This window comes from Haemaphysalis longicornis, unplaced genomic scaffold, assembly GCF_048455015.1.
Source record: "Haemaphysalis longicornis isolate Haplotype H1 unplaced genomic scaffold, Haemaphysalis longicornis Haplotype H1 scaffold_2, whole genome shotgun sequence".
Lineage (NCBI taxonomy): Eukaryota > Metazoa > Arthropoda > Arachnida > Ixodida > Ixodidae > Haemaphysalis > Haemaphysalis longicornis.
Genome location: NW_027526295.1, coordinates 42897451 through 42914909, shown reverse-complemented (window position 1 = coordinate 42914909; position 17459 = coordinate 42897451).

The following is a 17459-nucleotide window of genomic DNA, read 5'->3' as shown; positions in this document are numbered from 1 at the left end:
AGGTTCCTCAGAGTTGCAAATCTTTTAAGCTTGAATTACTGGCATGAATGTGCTTGAAATTTGTGCTCACTGTTTGATACGGGAGTCGATGCCCAGAATAGATTTGGTATGTATAGTAAATTTCAGTTCTGATTATTTAGGAACGCGCCGCCGTGTCTCGTATCCCCGTGAGCGACCAGGCAAAACCTGAGTTCAAACTGCAGGAACTTTATGTAGACAATTACGTACACGTTACGCAAACCAAAGCTGGAAAAGCCCACACTGGATGTTAGAAAACGATTATCGTGTTCTTATTCGCGCCGTGGAACTGGCCCCTTAACTACAGCAAACCGGACAGCAAAAAAACTCCTTCCTATTGCCGGGCCGAACCTATATACTCACAGTGAGGGAAGAGAAAACGCTAAAGAAAGACAAAAAAGAAAAGGTGAAGGCATGCATTGCGCGCCAGCCGAGTTGAGTGAAAAAATCGGGAGGTGGCGCGCCAGCAAAGAGTGAACGAGTGATGGTGGAGGAAAAGTAGGGAATGGATTGGCACGCAGGTGGAGTAATTATACGAATGAGAATTTAGAACAGCGAGGGGAGAAAAAAGGGGGGTGGGAGCGATGAGTTTAAAACAAGGAAGAGGGGGAGACTGGAAGGAGGAAGCAAATCTATTAGGGTAGCTGGGAGTACTGCAAGTAGGCGTAATAAAACAAGTCGGTTGCTGACAACCGACGCCTCGATTCAAAGGGAGACCCACTAATCATCATCAACTTCATCATCACAGGAGCCGCGCCTTTTGTCACCGCGAATGCAGCTCCCGCTCGCGTCCGCCGGAACCATGCGTCAGGCGGCTTAATTCTAAGCGGCCCCTTTGCTAACAAATGACGTCCCTGCATTTTTTTCGGGGGTGGGGGGGAGGAGGCGCAGGCAGCACGACGACCTCCGCGCTCGAAACTTACACTTCCCACACAGGATGCATTTAATCCCCCTAAATTAAATAGATTATCACAAGAAAGTTTTGATGCGCGCAGCCAACAAGCCAGAGACAGGGGAGCCTCACACCGAACATAGCGTAACGCAGACCGAACTAACGCGCGTGTATCACACCGCAGAACAATCCAAGACAACATAGGCACATGCGCGAAAAGCACAAGCTCTGGACACCATGTTAATCGATCAGCTTTTTTGGTAGTACATAAGCATCCGCTCAAGAAATATTCGGTTCCGGTGTATCTGTCAGGCGCGGATAGGCAAACACGCGGGAAAAAAACAGGAGAAAAAAGAGTCAGCGGTAGCAATGCTCATCGGCAGACGATTCTTCATCGCATCATAATCATGATGCGATGAACTGACTTATGGATTTCCAACTGCTCCTATCCTGCGCAGCTCGAGTACATTTATTGTGCCCGAATTTCCGTATTTTGTACCTTCATCAAGTTATCAGGCAGTTTTAGAATAGGGGAACCCGTTGTAGGGGGCCCGCAAGAATTTCGGCTAATCGCGCGGGCGCTTCAAAAGAGGGATTGCCCTACAGCCCGCAACCGTCTTGCATTGCTCGGGTCGGCTTGGTTGTTGGAAACTTTGTACTGAGCAGCGTGCGAATTTTCGATCGCCGCCATCTGTTCAGGTATCTGTACAACCTCACTATCAACCCCTTTCTCGCATGTGGAACTTTATTTCAGCGATAATTGCTATTTGAACGATCCGTGACCATACGTAGGCGTGCTCACTGAGTGCACTAATTTGTACTTTTTTGTACACAAACGCACGAATGAGTACACACCACGATTTAAACAGTGAATACGATCACGAGTGAGTGCAAACGTAAGTAGATTACTCGTAAGTATAAAACCCATGAGTGCAGTACTCATGAGTTTCAGTACTCATAAGTACAGCACTCATGATCACAGTACTGAACATGAGCACTAATGAGTATGAGTACTCATGATGGCAATACTCATGAATACACAGTACTCACGAGTACAATACTCATCAGTACACTATTCCCCAGTGCTTGCAGTCGAGAGAGCAAGCACGCGTGAGCGCAGTAGTGCAAAATAACGTTTGTTCACGAACTCGAGACGGGACAAGCATGTACAAGTGACATACATTTAGCGCTGCCCCTGTGACGCTTAACTCTCAAGGATGGTAACATCAGACAATTATAAAACTGGGGCTCTTTTCTTTGGTGGTCCCTGCTTGGCGGTGTTGGCGTTTTTCGGCGGCCATTGGCCAAGGGCTGCGGGATAAAAATTAAAAAACGACGGGGTGCGGCTGGGTAAGCAACGCGGAAGCAGCAGCTCTCCTACGAAAGCACGTGCTCATACGCCGTTATTTTGCTTTAGAAATACGTGGCTTGGGAAAGCATAGATTTTTCGTGGCGCTTGCTTCGTTGAAGTTATTTCAGCGGAAAGGCCAGTGAGCGTATTGCTAACAATGTATGCAAAATGCGCACAGAAATCGCTCTTTCTTGATCTTCAGCCGTTTCCGTAGCCCTACGTCGCACTGAGTACTCGTTTTGTGCGCCGAACCGCTAATTTACACAGTCGAAAGTAATTTTCCTTATTCGCACCAACTCTACTGCATGGTTTGTGCACCGAAACTGCTCACACCATTCAGGTGTGCGCATTAAAGGGACACTTTTTCTGAGGTACGGGCACCAATCTGTCTTTATTGGGATCCCGTTTTGAAAGATTTCCCTCAGAATATATAGCTAGGACTCTGGCCTCATGCAGCGCCGCCTACAAGTGAACATATAGCACGACGCTGCTGGCGCGGAGGTACAACTTTATCTCCAATAAAAAACAAACGATCTGAGTACACCTAAGCACGTTTGTGAGTTGTGAATCGCACAGCATAATTCCAGCTGAACGCGTGCGACGCCTTGTATTGCGTCGCATTGTCAAAGAGCTCTTGCATCTTACCGCAGATGGAGCGCTTTGCTTTTGAATGTCTTCGATCTGCCTCCTTCGTGATGCACCACTGCTCGTTTATGCCACTGTGCAATGAGGAAGCTTATGACGGACAACGATGAATTTCGCTGGTTGTTCATCACCTACATTCATTTGCTGTTTACTGGCGGCGCGACCACACATCGCGTGCAGCTACTGCTGAGTTTAGGCTTACACTGTGGAAGGCGTCGGGCAGCGGTTGTTCTGATATGATAAACGCCAACGACAGACGCCGAGTTTTTCGCTTAAGCTCGAGCCGTGGAACGTCTGGTAAAATATGTGGCTTGTATATAACGACACCACTACACTTATTGATCGTTTTCTTTGAGCTTCGTCACCGTTGCTTGAGGTAACAGCTGCAGATTTCCACTGTGAAATTAACTCACCAACTCGGCAACTATAGTAACGTAAGTGCCAGCTGCCACGCCTCCGAACAGGGAGTTTGTTTACTTTGTCATTGAGTGCACATAACGCGACGAGCAGTTTACCAACTGGGTGTACTGCAGCCCTCGACTGCGAGCGATACCCGCTCCACGCCACCCCCCACACACACCCATAGATATATTCCATGTTTCATACATGACATTGCCACTGCTGTTGATAACGGACATCGCATTGATAGTATTTTTATTGATTTCTCAAAGGCTTTTCATTCAGTTAATCGCCAATTAATATGCAGGAAGTTAAGCAAACTAAAAGTTGATGCAAACATTCTTTATTTGATTGAAATTGTTTTATCTAATAAAAGTAACTTTGTATCTGCCAGTGCATTTGATTCACCGCACTGTCTAGTGACATCAGGGGTACCACCGGGTTCCGTGCTGGGTCCTTTGCTTTTCTTGATTTATGTTAACTACTTGCATTCAGTAGTTACGTCAAGCATTAATTTGTTCGCAGGCAATTGCTTTATTTATAGAACTATAACTGCAGATTCTGACACTTCCATACTTCAGAGTGACCTCCATAACATTACCACATGGTGTAACACATGAAAAATGAGTCTAAATACTAACAAATGCAAAACACTTAGATTTTTACGTAAGCCTGATATCTCCAATATTCCCGATTACTATATCCAGGGCTCTAAACTGGAACTTGTTCTTTCATACAAATATTAAGGAATTGATATCACCAGCATCCTTTTTGGCAACTTCATATAAATTTTATTGTTAATAATGCAAACCGTATGCTTGGGTACTTGCGAAGAAATTTCTCTATGGCGCCTTCACACCTTAAACTACGGTTATATAAAATTTTAAATCGGCCTAAACTTGAGCACGCGTGTTCGGTGTGGGATCCCCATTATGATTATCCCATTAACATGTTGGAAATGGTACAAAATCGTAGTTCACGATTAATCCTTTCTAGCTATGCTCGGATATCCAGTGTTTCTGCTATGAAACGAACTTAAAACATTCCCAACCTAGCCCTACGCAGACAAGTTGCCCGTTTGTCTGCCTTTCATAAAATTTATTTTTCGAACGCATACCTCAAAACTGAACTTCTTTCTGCGCCGTCATATGTATCATCCCGTATTGACCATCGCTATAAGGTATACGTTCCCCACTACTACACTAATCTATTTTTTGCCTCTTTCATTCCCAAAACTGCTAACGAATAGTATCGCCTGCCCCCTTCAATAACTGGTATAATTGATGCACATTCATTGAAGATTTCTATCGAAAATTACTTTTTTTCCTTTTAATTTCATTTATGCTATTGACTCCGTTGTGTATACGAGTTGCATTGTTTGTTGTCCACTAATATTTTTCTTGTTGTTCTGCTGAATAATTTGTTTCACTTATGGTTTTCCTGATGATAATGCCAGTGACCACTCCCTTACGTAACGCCCTCTGGGCTTGGAAAGTATTTAAATAAAAAAAAACAAATAATTATGTGCATACAAAAATGCAGGGTTGAAGTCACACACGTATGGGTCTTGCCCGTGCTCTTAACAAAAATAAACATAACGACGGGTTGCGCCGCCGCACTGTCTCTTTCTCGTGGCGGTAACTACCTCTTTGGCTTCTCGTGCGTTCGCCGGTTTTCGTCTTCGTGTTTTTCTTTTATTTTGGGGGTGGGCAGCGGTTGCAAACGGGACGGTTGCGCAATGGTCGCAGCATTCGAAACAGTGAAGGTAGAGTCTATTTGCAGCTGCTTTTAATAACGGTAGTCTTACTTCGGCTACTCAAGTCAAACGTTTGGCCTGTCCGTCCGTCCATCCGTCCGTCCGTCCGTCCGTGTGTGTGTCTGTCTTCTCTGTGTCTCTGCTGTCTGTGTGTCCGTCTGTGTCTGTCTGTCATGAAGAGTATTTATTGTTGTACCTTAATATCAAGTTCCGCTGTAGGTAGGAACTACAGGGGTCCCCGCCAAGTAGATTTATGTAGATAATGTGCATTCACTACAACTGGAAAACTCTGAGTTTTGCGACCCAGCCGCTGGGACGAAAGTTATAATTTTTTTAACTCGAGCATGATACCGGCAAAGTATTCGTAGCTATTAAATCCGGAACCATAGTTATTTGGAAAGAGCGCGTTAAAACAGGATCACGAAGAAAAGAACCAGATAGGACGAGTGCTCACTATCAACTGAGATTTTTTTCAAAACGAAGAAACATAAATAATCGAATCTGACATCTGCTATGCTGAGAATCACACCCAAGCACTGAAAGAGATAACAGGAAGGATTTACCCTTGCTCCGGCATTTAGGAACAATCAAGAAAAGCAGCTTCTGTCCCGTGTACACATACGGAGGCCTGACTAACGCACTTTTCATCAAGCCTGGTTATGTTAAAAGCCTCTATATTCTCTCGCTGAAGCTGTTTGGGATGACGGGTTTTATCTAAATGGGGCTGCCAGGCGCGCGAAGAACATGAACCATAGTGATCGCAGAAATGAGATGTAGGTGTGTTTTTGAAGGAATTAAAGGGCTATCCTAAAAGCACGTTTAAACAGCGGCACGTCTGGCCAACGTAAGCCTGACCACATGACCAAGGGATTTTGTAAACAACACCACCGCAGCATTGAACATACTTATTCTTGTGATTAACCGAGCACTTGTCATATCTACCGGATTGCCGAGGAGCAAGGCTTCGAGAGCTGCCCGCAAGATGCGGCAGCCGTGGTTCGCCGAGGTCGTCGTTGAGGATGCACTGATACCAAGCCAGGTTACAGCGCCAGCCACATCTTCCGGCTTCTCGAAAGCCAGGCTTTAAATCCCCGGCATCGAAGGAGCGACGTGGTGTTCCCGAGCGAGGCTGCAGCGCCAGCATGTCTACTGCCTTCCCGTCGGCCTTTCATTACAGTCACCGGCATCGACTGTACGACCTGGTGTTTCCGTGACGAGCTACCAACAGCCGCCGCATGAAACACATATGGCTCCACATCAAGTGCGCCAACGCACGTGAGACGTTTCTTTTATTAGGCGTTTATTTTTGAACGGGGCTTGGACTGGTTAGTTTTTTCTACTTTTGCCAAGCATTGTGTCCTTAGTATAGAGGCTATTATAGCATACTGTTTGTAACTGTACATTAGTATGTTTCACTCTTCAAGTACAGATAAGTGTTCTTCCCGTTCTTTATGACTGTCTCAAGCGCCTGTCTCCTTGATGCGACGCAAATCCCGAGGTCTGCCCACCAATAACTCCACCTACGTTTTATGGGCAGAGGTGAAGTGTTATCAACCGGCACTAAACCATTTTTGGTCAGTGTGTTGACTGCAGGTTAGCCTTCAAGGGATACATTCAAACACGTTTAAAGGCCTACCGCAGTCTGACCGACATGTGTATTGGCGGTGGCTTAGGACGGCGGCCGCAGAGCGCACAAAAAATTTGGTGACGTCAAAGGAAAACAGCGCGAATAGGGGTTGTGAGTCGCCACTCCTCAATTTTTTATTTAGTACCTCTGTTGTTTGTTTAAAGTTTGCGTAAAATTTGGTAATGTTTCGCTGATCAAACATGATTTTAATGAGGGGCACTTCCATTCTGCCTTCATGTCTATTAACGTACACGCTGCTAACAGCCAATTGGCATCTGTCCCAAGGCGGGGCGATACCTGTTTTGCAGAGAGGGTGGCGTGCTTTAACTGAATGTACTTTATTATAACATAAAGTGCACAATAAAAGGCACAATTAAGGATTACACAAATAAAATTGTATGAACCATCGACCGCCAGATCATCAGTAAAGATGGTCCTGTAGCTCGTTTCCCCGCAGTCTGGTGTCGATCAGGAACCCAATCGCCCGGGCTCCGGTTGATTTGGCAGGAGGCTGGCAGGGCGATGGTGTTGAAGTTCTTGGAGACGGCGGTCGAATCGACGAACTCGAGGCGTGGGGTTGATTAAGTGAGACGACGAGTTTATATACAGCTATTTACAGTAGGAAAACTGGGTACATGAGTAACGAAAAGAAATCTTCGAACTTCAGCTAGACGCTAGCTCCGAGTGCGCACAAATCACTCGAGCTCCTCAACTTCGTCTAACTCTCCTATTCTCGGAGCGTACACAAACCGCTCGAGAAACGACGGCCGAGACTCTGTCTCGCCGGAAGATCCGTGTAGTTGCCCGGTACGGCGCTGCACCCTAAAATTCCGACGCGATCTTAACCTCTAACCTATGAGGCTCACAAATCCCAACCTAGCTTCAACGGTCGAGACTCCTTGTCTCGCCGGGAAATGCCCAGCTCGGCGCTCAGAAAAGAACGATTTCCAACGGCCAAGTTCGGAATTTTAAAACCTCGAGATCACCCTCTCTCGGGAACGCCTATGTAGCGTTCGTACACGCGTAAGGGAGTGCCCAAATTTACGTAGACAGCTGTCACTCAGCACGCCACGGAATATTCAATGAGGCGCCACCATCTTTGGGTCAACGGCATGCTCGCAGACGAGCAGGTCCGCGCGACCCCGCGGGGTGGGAGCGAAAGGCGGTGACAGTGCACTGCGCCTGCGTTGCGCGTTAACAATGGTGTCTTGCGCGGCGCGCGCTTCGACGCCGGTAATCCCACCACCTCCGCGCGTCACGCAGATGGTTCCCGGAATCCGGTGGCGCCGTCTGCTTTCTCAATGGGAGATTATCCCTGTGGTATGCGGTAGCCCAGACAATCCGTCTCCCGTGCGCGCCGTGACGAATTGGCGACGGCTGCAGCGTAGAGTGTACAGTGCTGGGCCACCAGACAGAGTGGCGGGTTCTCGCGTGCAGCCCGGGCGCCTGGCCGCTAATCTCATAAGTGGACCTTACAGCATCTATTGCCGAAGAACATGCTTTAGGGGAAACGTGGTTGCTTAGAGAGAACTGCGCAACTATAGGAATTGTAGTAGGTGAGCTCATACCGAATCCCAAAATATTTTTTGAAAAATATACACCTACTTACGACTACAACGAAACATAAGACGATCACGCTTCGTCAGAGCGATGTATAGAATAGTGGTTCATATATAACGATGCGGCCAAATTATTAATCTTTGTATTAGTGGTCACTGTATTTCTAGAACGGTGCCGCTCGCGGCAAGCTACACCAACGTTCTTGATATTGGACACTCCTTAGGAGCCCATCGTTATTAGTATGTTTTTGGTGTACTCCTACGTTATTTATATAGTAGTAGCAGTTTGGTATAAAGAATAACTAATTCGGTGAAGGGTTTCAACATACCGTAAAACCATCATTGACTTCGTATTCCATCGAGCTCCGTTCATTTTGGCTTCCTAGAACTGCTTCAGTCCACAATAGAAGAATGACATAGTAAAACGGGGGTGACAATTTTACCGTTCCGGTTACATGTGAAACCGCCATTCCACTGGCAAAATGACAACGTTCCGAGATCAAGCCCCCTTTTTGTTTAAGGAATGAGCGAAAACGGGAGTTATTCAGCGTTTTATTGCGTTTGTTGTATTTTCCAAGCAAAGATAACACACTTTTTTATGCTGGTATTTCCAAGTAATACTTCTATTTAAGGCACATCAAGACAATGCATTCAACACAATGATGAATCATGCTTTCTGCGCCAAACATCTTGACTGTTTTGCGGGTCTTGTACTTAGCATAGGTCAATACGCTCATGAGAAACGCTCATGCAAGTGGATCAGTGAGTTTTTTGACCGAACGTTTATCTGTGTAGAATGTTACCCGCACATAGCCTATACCTGCAGCACAAAATAGAACTATGTACACCTTTTTGATAGCTGTGGTGTAGGCACACGAAATGCTTTATTTTTGGGAATCAAACCTCGCCATTTCCCACAAGCATTTGTGCAGTATAAAATAATCTCGATTCATGTGTACTACCCTGCTACACTGTATAGACAGGTACCTGCAGCAAAAAAATGCCAAAAAAGTCCTGTTTAGGCTATTTCTTTCAAGGGTTAGAAAGGCAGTAAATATAAAGCAGCAGAAATTTTGACACGTGAATCGCTTTCTCGTGTGTCGCCGAGGATCTGAATGAAACTATTTCGTGCCTCCTTAAGTACGAGGCAAAGGGCGATTCACAGCTTCTGTACATAAATTATCTGGCTCTTTTACTGCGTACCATTATATGTCTTACTCCGCCCCCACTTATGATCTTGTGAAGCCGCTCTAACCGGAGCCGCTCCGGCGTTCCTTTCTGGCGGTGTCTCAGGTTTAAGCACGCCCGCTGAATTCTTGCCGGTTTCTCCAGGCACGTGTAGTGGAGGGAGGAATGTGAGCCGAAGGCGAGATGTCTTTTGTCTTACCTGGTTGAGCTGATTGGGCTTCGTGGTACACACAGATACATCAACGCGGAATTGAAACAGGCAGCCCAATGCTTTTTCACTGCAGTACAGGGGGAGTCCTTCGAAATTTTATGTGGCTATGAAGTATGATTAATCGCAAACTACAAATAAACGTGGATGGTGTCGGGCACTCCGTCAACTGCTTTCACCTTCGCAGTTAATGCATCTCACCACAGTGGAGGAACACTAATTTTTGGCTCTTCAGTTTAGGACTACAAAGTGAGATGAGCACGGATGTAAAACGATAATTCGTGAATGTGATCTTGGTAGCTTTTTAAGAAATAAATCCGCAATGTCACAAGACATATTGCGTTTATTAAGTGCTCTAATTTCATTTCATCTGTTGTTGTAGTGGGCTTGCTTCAAATAAATGTTTAACGACAATTGCCTTTCTAGGGCTGGTCAAGCGCAAAAACTTGAATCAGTCTGTTTGCCAGTCTGTCCCTGAATTCATCCTGCCGTCCAAAAGTAAGGGGTTGATGTAGGTGGAACCGTTCGGAACTCCTAAGACCGCTGGCATTCGTCATACATAACCATAATCTTTAGCGCAAACAAAGCGTTACGCACTTTTAGGCAAAAATATATCCTTATCCCAGAGTTCCATAGCTCTTTTTGGTACAATATAGGTTGCGTTGCCTTTAACGATACCAACAGTAAAATTGCGGTAGAAGAAAAACGCCCACGTAAAAATGGCGCAGGAAGGCTCCAGCACGTTCGAGAGGCAAGCAAGAAATAAAAGAACAGCACCCTTTCATGTGCTGCTTCGTGCGGAACAAGAAGCAAAAGATATAATAAAGGATGCGCAGAGCCGTAGGCGAAGTTGAGAAAACTTCATAGGTAGAAAATGTATTGAATTCCTTTGATAAACCCCTGGTCAATTCATCGCGAAAACAGTGAGCCAAGAAGGTGAAGAGCATGTGTTGCGGTATCGGAGAGTGGAGAAGGAGTAAGACTGGAGAGGCGGAAAAGGACTATCGTCATTGGAAGACAACTGGAGCAATGGAAGCAAATACGTAGCCACTTCTTAAGATATATGCGGCGTCCTAACAGCAAGATTTCCGCCGTGCTAAGTCGGCGAATGGTGGTGAAACACGATATCTCTCCTCTATAGTTGCCCCAACTAAAAGCATAGCATTAGGTACCACTGGGTTGGCCATCTCCTGATATTTAGCTACCATTTTAGCTACCACTGGTATTCTGAGAACTGTATGCCTTATGTAGAAATATTTCTAATAAATTAGCGCAACCACCTAACAGTAGGGTGACTCGTCTGGTAAAATATACAAAACCTACAATTTTACCATCTGCTTCCTTTTAAGCAAATCTCATAATCTTCATACTTTGGGGCACCTACGCGTGATTGGATTGTTATATTTACTGGGCCAGCTGATGGTCCGATAATATCGTTCTAGTGTTACCGTTTGCAGGGTTTGCCAGTAATGTATAATATTACATTATAAACCACAAATAAACAGCTGTATAACAATAAACTGCTTCTTGGATTTAAAATCTGTAGGGGACCTAACAAATGTACATATAGAGAACGCATGCGGTGATAAAGAAAATGTGAACACTTTTCTGAGTGCATCTTGCCTAAATTGGATAAGATGGTTGAGCCTTCTGGCGACTTCAAATATTTTGGTCATTCCATCTCCTAATTTTTAGAAATACACGGACTTACTATTCTAAAAACTTGAAATTGGTCTTAATATTTTCATCATCATCATCATCATTTAATTACCCTTAAAGGCCCTGTCTTGGGCATTACATAAGGGGGGGGGGAAGAAACGAAAGCTTCCGATGGTCATGATAAAAAAGGGGAAAACACAGCGGCCATATCAAAGCCCCGCAAACACGACAACAGCAAGAACAATAAGACTGCATAAACATGACAACAGCTATAACAGGAGGATTGCACAAATGGGGGGAAGCGAAAAACATGATAGCGTATACATGTGCGGAGAAACAAAAGAAAAAACAAGACAGGAGGAAAAACAAATGGAACACCAAAGAGAAAGATCGGGCAACATGTAAAGCAGGGAAGCCGTTTGGGGGGAGAAAAAAGAAGGGACTCATCCCAGCAGCCGTTTGACTGCATGGGGTAACAATGGCTTAAGAAAAATAGAACGAAGTAACAATGGGGTAACAGTGGCTTAAGAAAAATAAAAAAGGGAGAAAATACAACAGATTTAACATCACTCATGAAAAGGTGAGCCAGAAGTATGGAGGGCACACAAGCAAAGTTGGCGCACAACAGGCTTGTAGTGATCCCTTCAGTAGTTTGAGCACATGTAGTCACAAGAAGAAATAAGGAGGACGCGACACATGGGGCGCCAATAGGAGGAGGATGTGTCAACAAGAATCAGATTAGCGCATGAGTTAACAGCAATAAAAAAGAGCAAGAAGAACACCATACATGGAAACTATACACTAAGATCTGGGTGTGGTCGTACTACATGCTGTTCAGACATGGGGTCTAGTTGTATACGTGTAATGTTAATGACATCTTGAATTTGTTAGGGTCGCGTTCAGTTGCTATAGATTCAGGCAGGTTATTCCACTCCTCTATGGCGATAGGAAGAAAAGATTTGTTGAACGCATTTGTGGAGCCATACAGGCGCTGCTTGCTTATTGAGTTATGTAGGCGGCGTGAGGTGCGCAGTGGGGGTAGCAGTAATGAAGTGTGCATGTCGGGAAATGTATAATATAGTTTATGATAGAGACAGAGCCTTGCTATTTTCCGCCTAGAAAAAACTGTGGGGAGACCGAGGGACGACTTTATAGCTGAGATGCTCGAAGGAAAGCCGTACGTAGAAGAAATAAAACGGGCTGCACGATTTCGAATAGACTCAAGAGAATTTATGAAATAAGTTTGATGGGGGTTCCAAATTGCTGAAGCATAATCAAGCTTTGCGCGTACAAAGGTAGTGTAAGCCAATTGGCGGACACCAGCAGGTGAAAATGATAGCGATCTCCGGATGTACCCGAGGATCTTAGAGGCATCGGCTGCAAGTTTTTGGATGTGGTCAGACCAGGTTAGTTTGCTGTTTAAAAGGACACCGAGGTACCAGTAGGTCTCCACCCGTGATAAGTCAGTTGAGGTAACCGACTATGTAAAGCGATCGGGAGAGTGTTTGCGGGTGACGTGCATGAATTTACACTTCGAAAGGTTAAGTTGCATCATTCATAGCTTGCAGCAGTTTTCTAAGTGGATTAGGTCATTTTGAAGAAGGAGCTGATCATTTTTGCTAGAAATTTTCTTGTACAGAACACAGTCGTCTGCGAAAAGCCGGATGGAGGAGATGCCTCTTCTGGCGACTTGCAGACAAATAAAAAGTATTACAAGAAAGTTGCATTGCTCAGACTGTTACTACATAGAATAAAAGAGAGAACATGCTTGAGAGAAGCGCCAGGCCACCTGCAACTCAACGGACGGGCTATCCCGCCAACAACGAGGCTGTAGTACAGAATATTTCGATTGCAGAAAAAAAAAGCTGCATTTTTCCTCTCAGTGCTCTGAACCTACTCGCCACACTGGCTTTAACAAGGCGAAACCTCAACCCCTTTCTTACAGAGTAAAATGCCTATTTGTTGATATTCAATCAAACTGAAGGGGACAAATCTACCCGCAGAAGGTATACGCAGCCTCTCCGGTGAAGTGAATGGTAAATTATTCTTTCGAGAGACCTCTCCTTTTTTGCAATGATTTGAGATTGAACGGTATTAGGAAAGGTTTCACAGCACTTTGAAGGTTTGCGGCGCTCATTGTTATGTAATGAACGGCAACGTGCTTATATCTACTAAACGGGCTCATCACAGTGTTTTAAAAAGCAATGCGTGGGCTCTCCCCTTCTTTTTGATCGTCTTTCGTGTTGGCGCTGTGAGAGCAGGATTGTTTTGTATTGATAATCAAAAAATCTTCTGTAATATACTGTAAATAACAGTTTGGCGCCTGCGAGAAAGTGTATTTTTTGGTAATGAGATTCTTTTTTGATACTTTGTTTACAATAAGCATTACCAAGGTGGATGGAACACCATCTGCAAGATACTGCGCATTTGTTCAGGACGTGACGTACATCAGCAAGAGAAAACTGTCCTTCACTGCTATTAACGCAGCAATTCTAACTGGGAAAATAAAAGAAAACTTTCCAGCTACTGGCCCCCTAAACATCGCGGTCTTCTCACCTTCCTTTACAACGAACTTAGCGAAGATTAAAATGAGATGCACCGCGGCTGTGAGGATGTCTTGCAATCACGAGAACTGACTACGGAAGCGTGGTTCAGATCGTAGAGCCAAAACTGCATAGTTTAAACAATAGCATCAACCCGACATCCCCGCACGGGGCACCTTGAGCTATATTGGTGACGGTACTGGTGATACCGCGGAACCCGAGCTCCGATACTCTTGCTGTAGTCTACCGTGGCTACGAGTTGTAAGGTGAAGGGTAGAAACCAAGAACGGTGGCCGTCGGAGCCCAGGTTAAGCTACGGCTAATGGGATCCCTGTCTGTTTACCAGACAGGGAGCTCAGGGACATCTTCAGCTATCAGGGTAAGGCTGACGAAGAAAGTACCCCCCTCCCCTGCTTTTATGCTATGCCATATGGTATTTTCAATCCCCTCCCCCCCAAAAAAACGTGATCGGTCCCTGAAAAGGGGTCGCACCGAAGTATTTGTTTCCCCCATTGCCATCGGTAACCTTTCCTGAACCGCGTCATTTTTCTCGATTTCTTGTGACAGAATCCCTCAATCCAACCCACCCTCTTGCGTCTCAGTCAGTCTTCTTGATTGCAAAATATCTTGAAGCCGTAATAGAAAAATCGTGTGTGGGCAAGAAACAAAGGTCTGGTGAACTTCTCATCGAAATAAGTGACAAGCAGCAGTCTGCAAAGCTTCTAGTTCAGACTAGACTGGCTGATCTAGACATCAGGATCACACCCCATCAGAGCCTCAACAGCTCGCAGGGTGTGATATCCGAGCAGATCTCCTGAACGAAAAAGTGCGGATCTCCTTGCCGGCTTGAAGGATAAGGGTGTCACTGCCGTGAGACGCATCACCATCCGCAGAGACGACAAGGAGATTTCCACCAAGCATATCATCTTGACCTTTGACTGCGCAGTTCTCCCGCAACATATTACTGCAGGTTTTATCCAATGCTCAATACTTTACCTACACCTCAAACCCGCGGCGCAAGTTTTAAGTGTCAGTGGTTCGGGCACGGTACGAACTCTTGCCGTGGCCGAACGACCTGTGCAAAATGCGCAGCGCCGACGCAGCTCGCCGGGTGGCGGAGCGGCGTCTGGTCTCCACAGGGACCCAGTTCAACAAGTCTAACCTGGTCCCTGTCCCGCCCCCCGCTCCGTTGCTTCACGCAGCCCAATCCGTCAGCCGACCGCTTGCTGAGGCAGCAGCGGTTGTGGTGGCAACCCCCCTGTCGGGACCGGTACCACTCCCGCCCCTTCGTCTCCTTCCTCCAGTGCGTTGGAGGGTGCCGAGGAGATGGACACGGGGAGCCCCTCATCGGCTCCTAGCGCCACCACACCCTCCGTGCCACCTCTGGCACCCCGGACGCCCTCGGCGGTGGCGGGTGAAACGAAAGGTCCCCGAAGTGGGGCTAAGTCCGGGGGGGCCGGTCCATCCGGCGCCTCTTTGACATCTGACAAGGAGATGGACGTCGGGCCGTTCCTGCCTGCAACGCAGCGGAAGGAGCGGCCTTCGACTTCCAAGATTACAGAGAGGCCCAGAAAGCCCAATCCCACAGTAACAGCCCCGAAAGACGACACATGAACACACACACATACACACACACACACGATAGTTACCCGGCGGTGCGATAGTTACCCGGCGGTCATTACTCTGCTTGTATGAAACAAATTTTTTTATTTACCTTGAATTACTTTGAATTTACCCTGTATTTAACATTGTGTGATGGAGCTTTCGTTGGCTCTGCAGGCAGCTGCTTTATTTTAAATCAACGTCTCCCCATGTGAGGCGGCTTGCTTGCAGTGCGTCTTTTCACTATATAACCCTACTGAAACGTTCCGTATATACGGAAATATGGGAATACGGAGTTCATACGGAATATGCCGCCCTCAAGCACACCGAAAGCAGATGTTAGTATAAGAAACAGGAAATCACATTAGTGTGCGCTATAAAAACCTTTGGCACAGGTTTCGTGTTTTTATCTTAAATAATAAGCAAAATGATGCTCCGTATGTTTTCTGTATACTCCGTATATACGGAATTCATACGGACAATGATTTGGCGGTTGTAGTAAACTTACAGGCATAAAATCGGTGTCACATTTTTGAATAAGTATGCAACATTTCGTTCACGTGTGTTTCTCAAAATATTCCTTGTTTTGTTGCGGCTTCGCGTCATTCTAGGAAAATACTCCGTATTCCCAGATTTCCGTATATACGGAACTTTTCAGGAGGGAAGGCACTCGAAAGGCGCTGATTTAGCAGAGGGTGCACTAAATACCCGGGCAATCATTTTCGTAAATTATGCGCCCATTCTTCACGGTAGCAAAAAACGTTTGCTCTTTGCCCTTCGGTTTGAAGCCGCGGATTTCTACCTCTTTGAATAAATCAGAGGGTTCCCCTGCTATTGATTGGAGATCGCAGGAACAGAAGTGATTACTGATCTACAAAGCCATTCACTGCGAGATCCATGTTGCTCACTTGGCACCATGTTGATACACGGTGTTAGAAGCGGCTACAAGACGAAATGGAACTTCTGCAGCCACGAGACCGACTGCCAACGACCGGCGATACAAACAAGAACTGGCAGATTTTCAAGCAGAAACTGGAAGTGTACCTCATGGTGGTGCAGACGCATGACAAGGCCTAATCGGATGCTGCAAAAACGGCGATGCTGCTGAGCCTTGCCGGGGCTCAGAATCAAAATCTACAACTTCGCATTCGAAGAAGGTGAGAACAACCAGAACTACGCAGCTGTTGTGAAGAAGTTTGACGACTACTGGGATGCTCAGAGAAATGAAGGGTACGAGCGCTACATCTTCAGGAAAAGCACACAGTCGGAGAGAGAAACCTTCGAGCACTTCTTGCGAGATGTGAACAAGCAAGCGCGGTTCTGCAACATTGGGACCTTGACCTACTCCATGATTCGCGACCAATTTGTCATTGGCATAAGCAGCGGCAACCTCCATGCAAAATTGCTACGTGACAACCAACTTACGTTGGCGAATGCTGAAAAACTCTGCAAGGCAATCGAGGCAGCAGCCACCAAGAACGAAGAATGGCCGACCAAAGAAATGCAAGTGCACCCCGTGAACCAAGCTGTGCAGCCAAAAAAAACAGTATGACGGTGCCGCACTCGAGAAAGTCAAGTGCTCCAGATGTGGACGCCTTCACAATCCGCGACGCTACGCTGCATACGGCAAGATTGTAGGGCATGTCAGGTGAAAGACCACTTCGCTGCTGGTTGCCGCACGACTGAACAAGTCGGTGAACTGAAAAGTAACCACGAAGACGGTGACGTCCTTGATATCGGCGTCAACAGCGTGGGAAGGCAGCGAGACTGGATCGTGAAGACGCGCATCAGCGGCGCACAATAGACCTCGAAGTGGACACCGGATCCCAGGCGAATCTTCTTCCTTTTTCCGTCTACAAGAAGATGTAACCAAAGCCGCCCCTAAGCACAGTCGTTCAAATCTGCGGTCGTACAGCGGGTGCAAAATCAAACACATTGGTGTTATCAGCGTTGAAGTGACCATTGGCGAGCAGTGCAGAGTTGAAGATTTTGTCATCGTCAAAAAGAGCCCA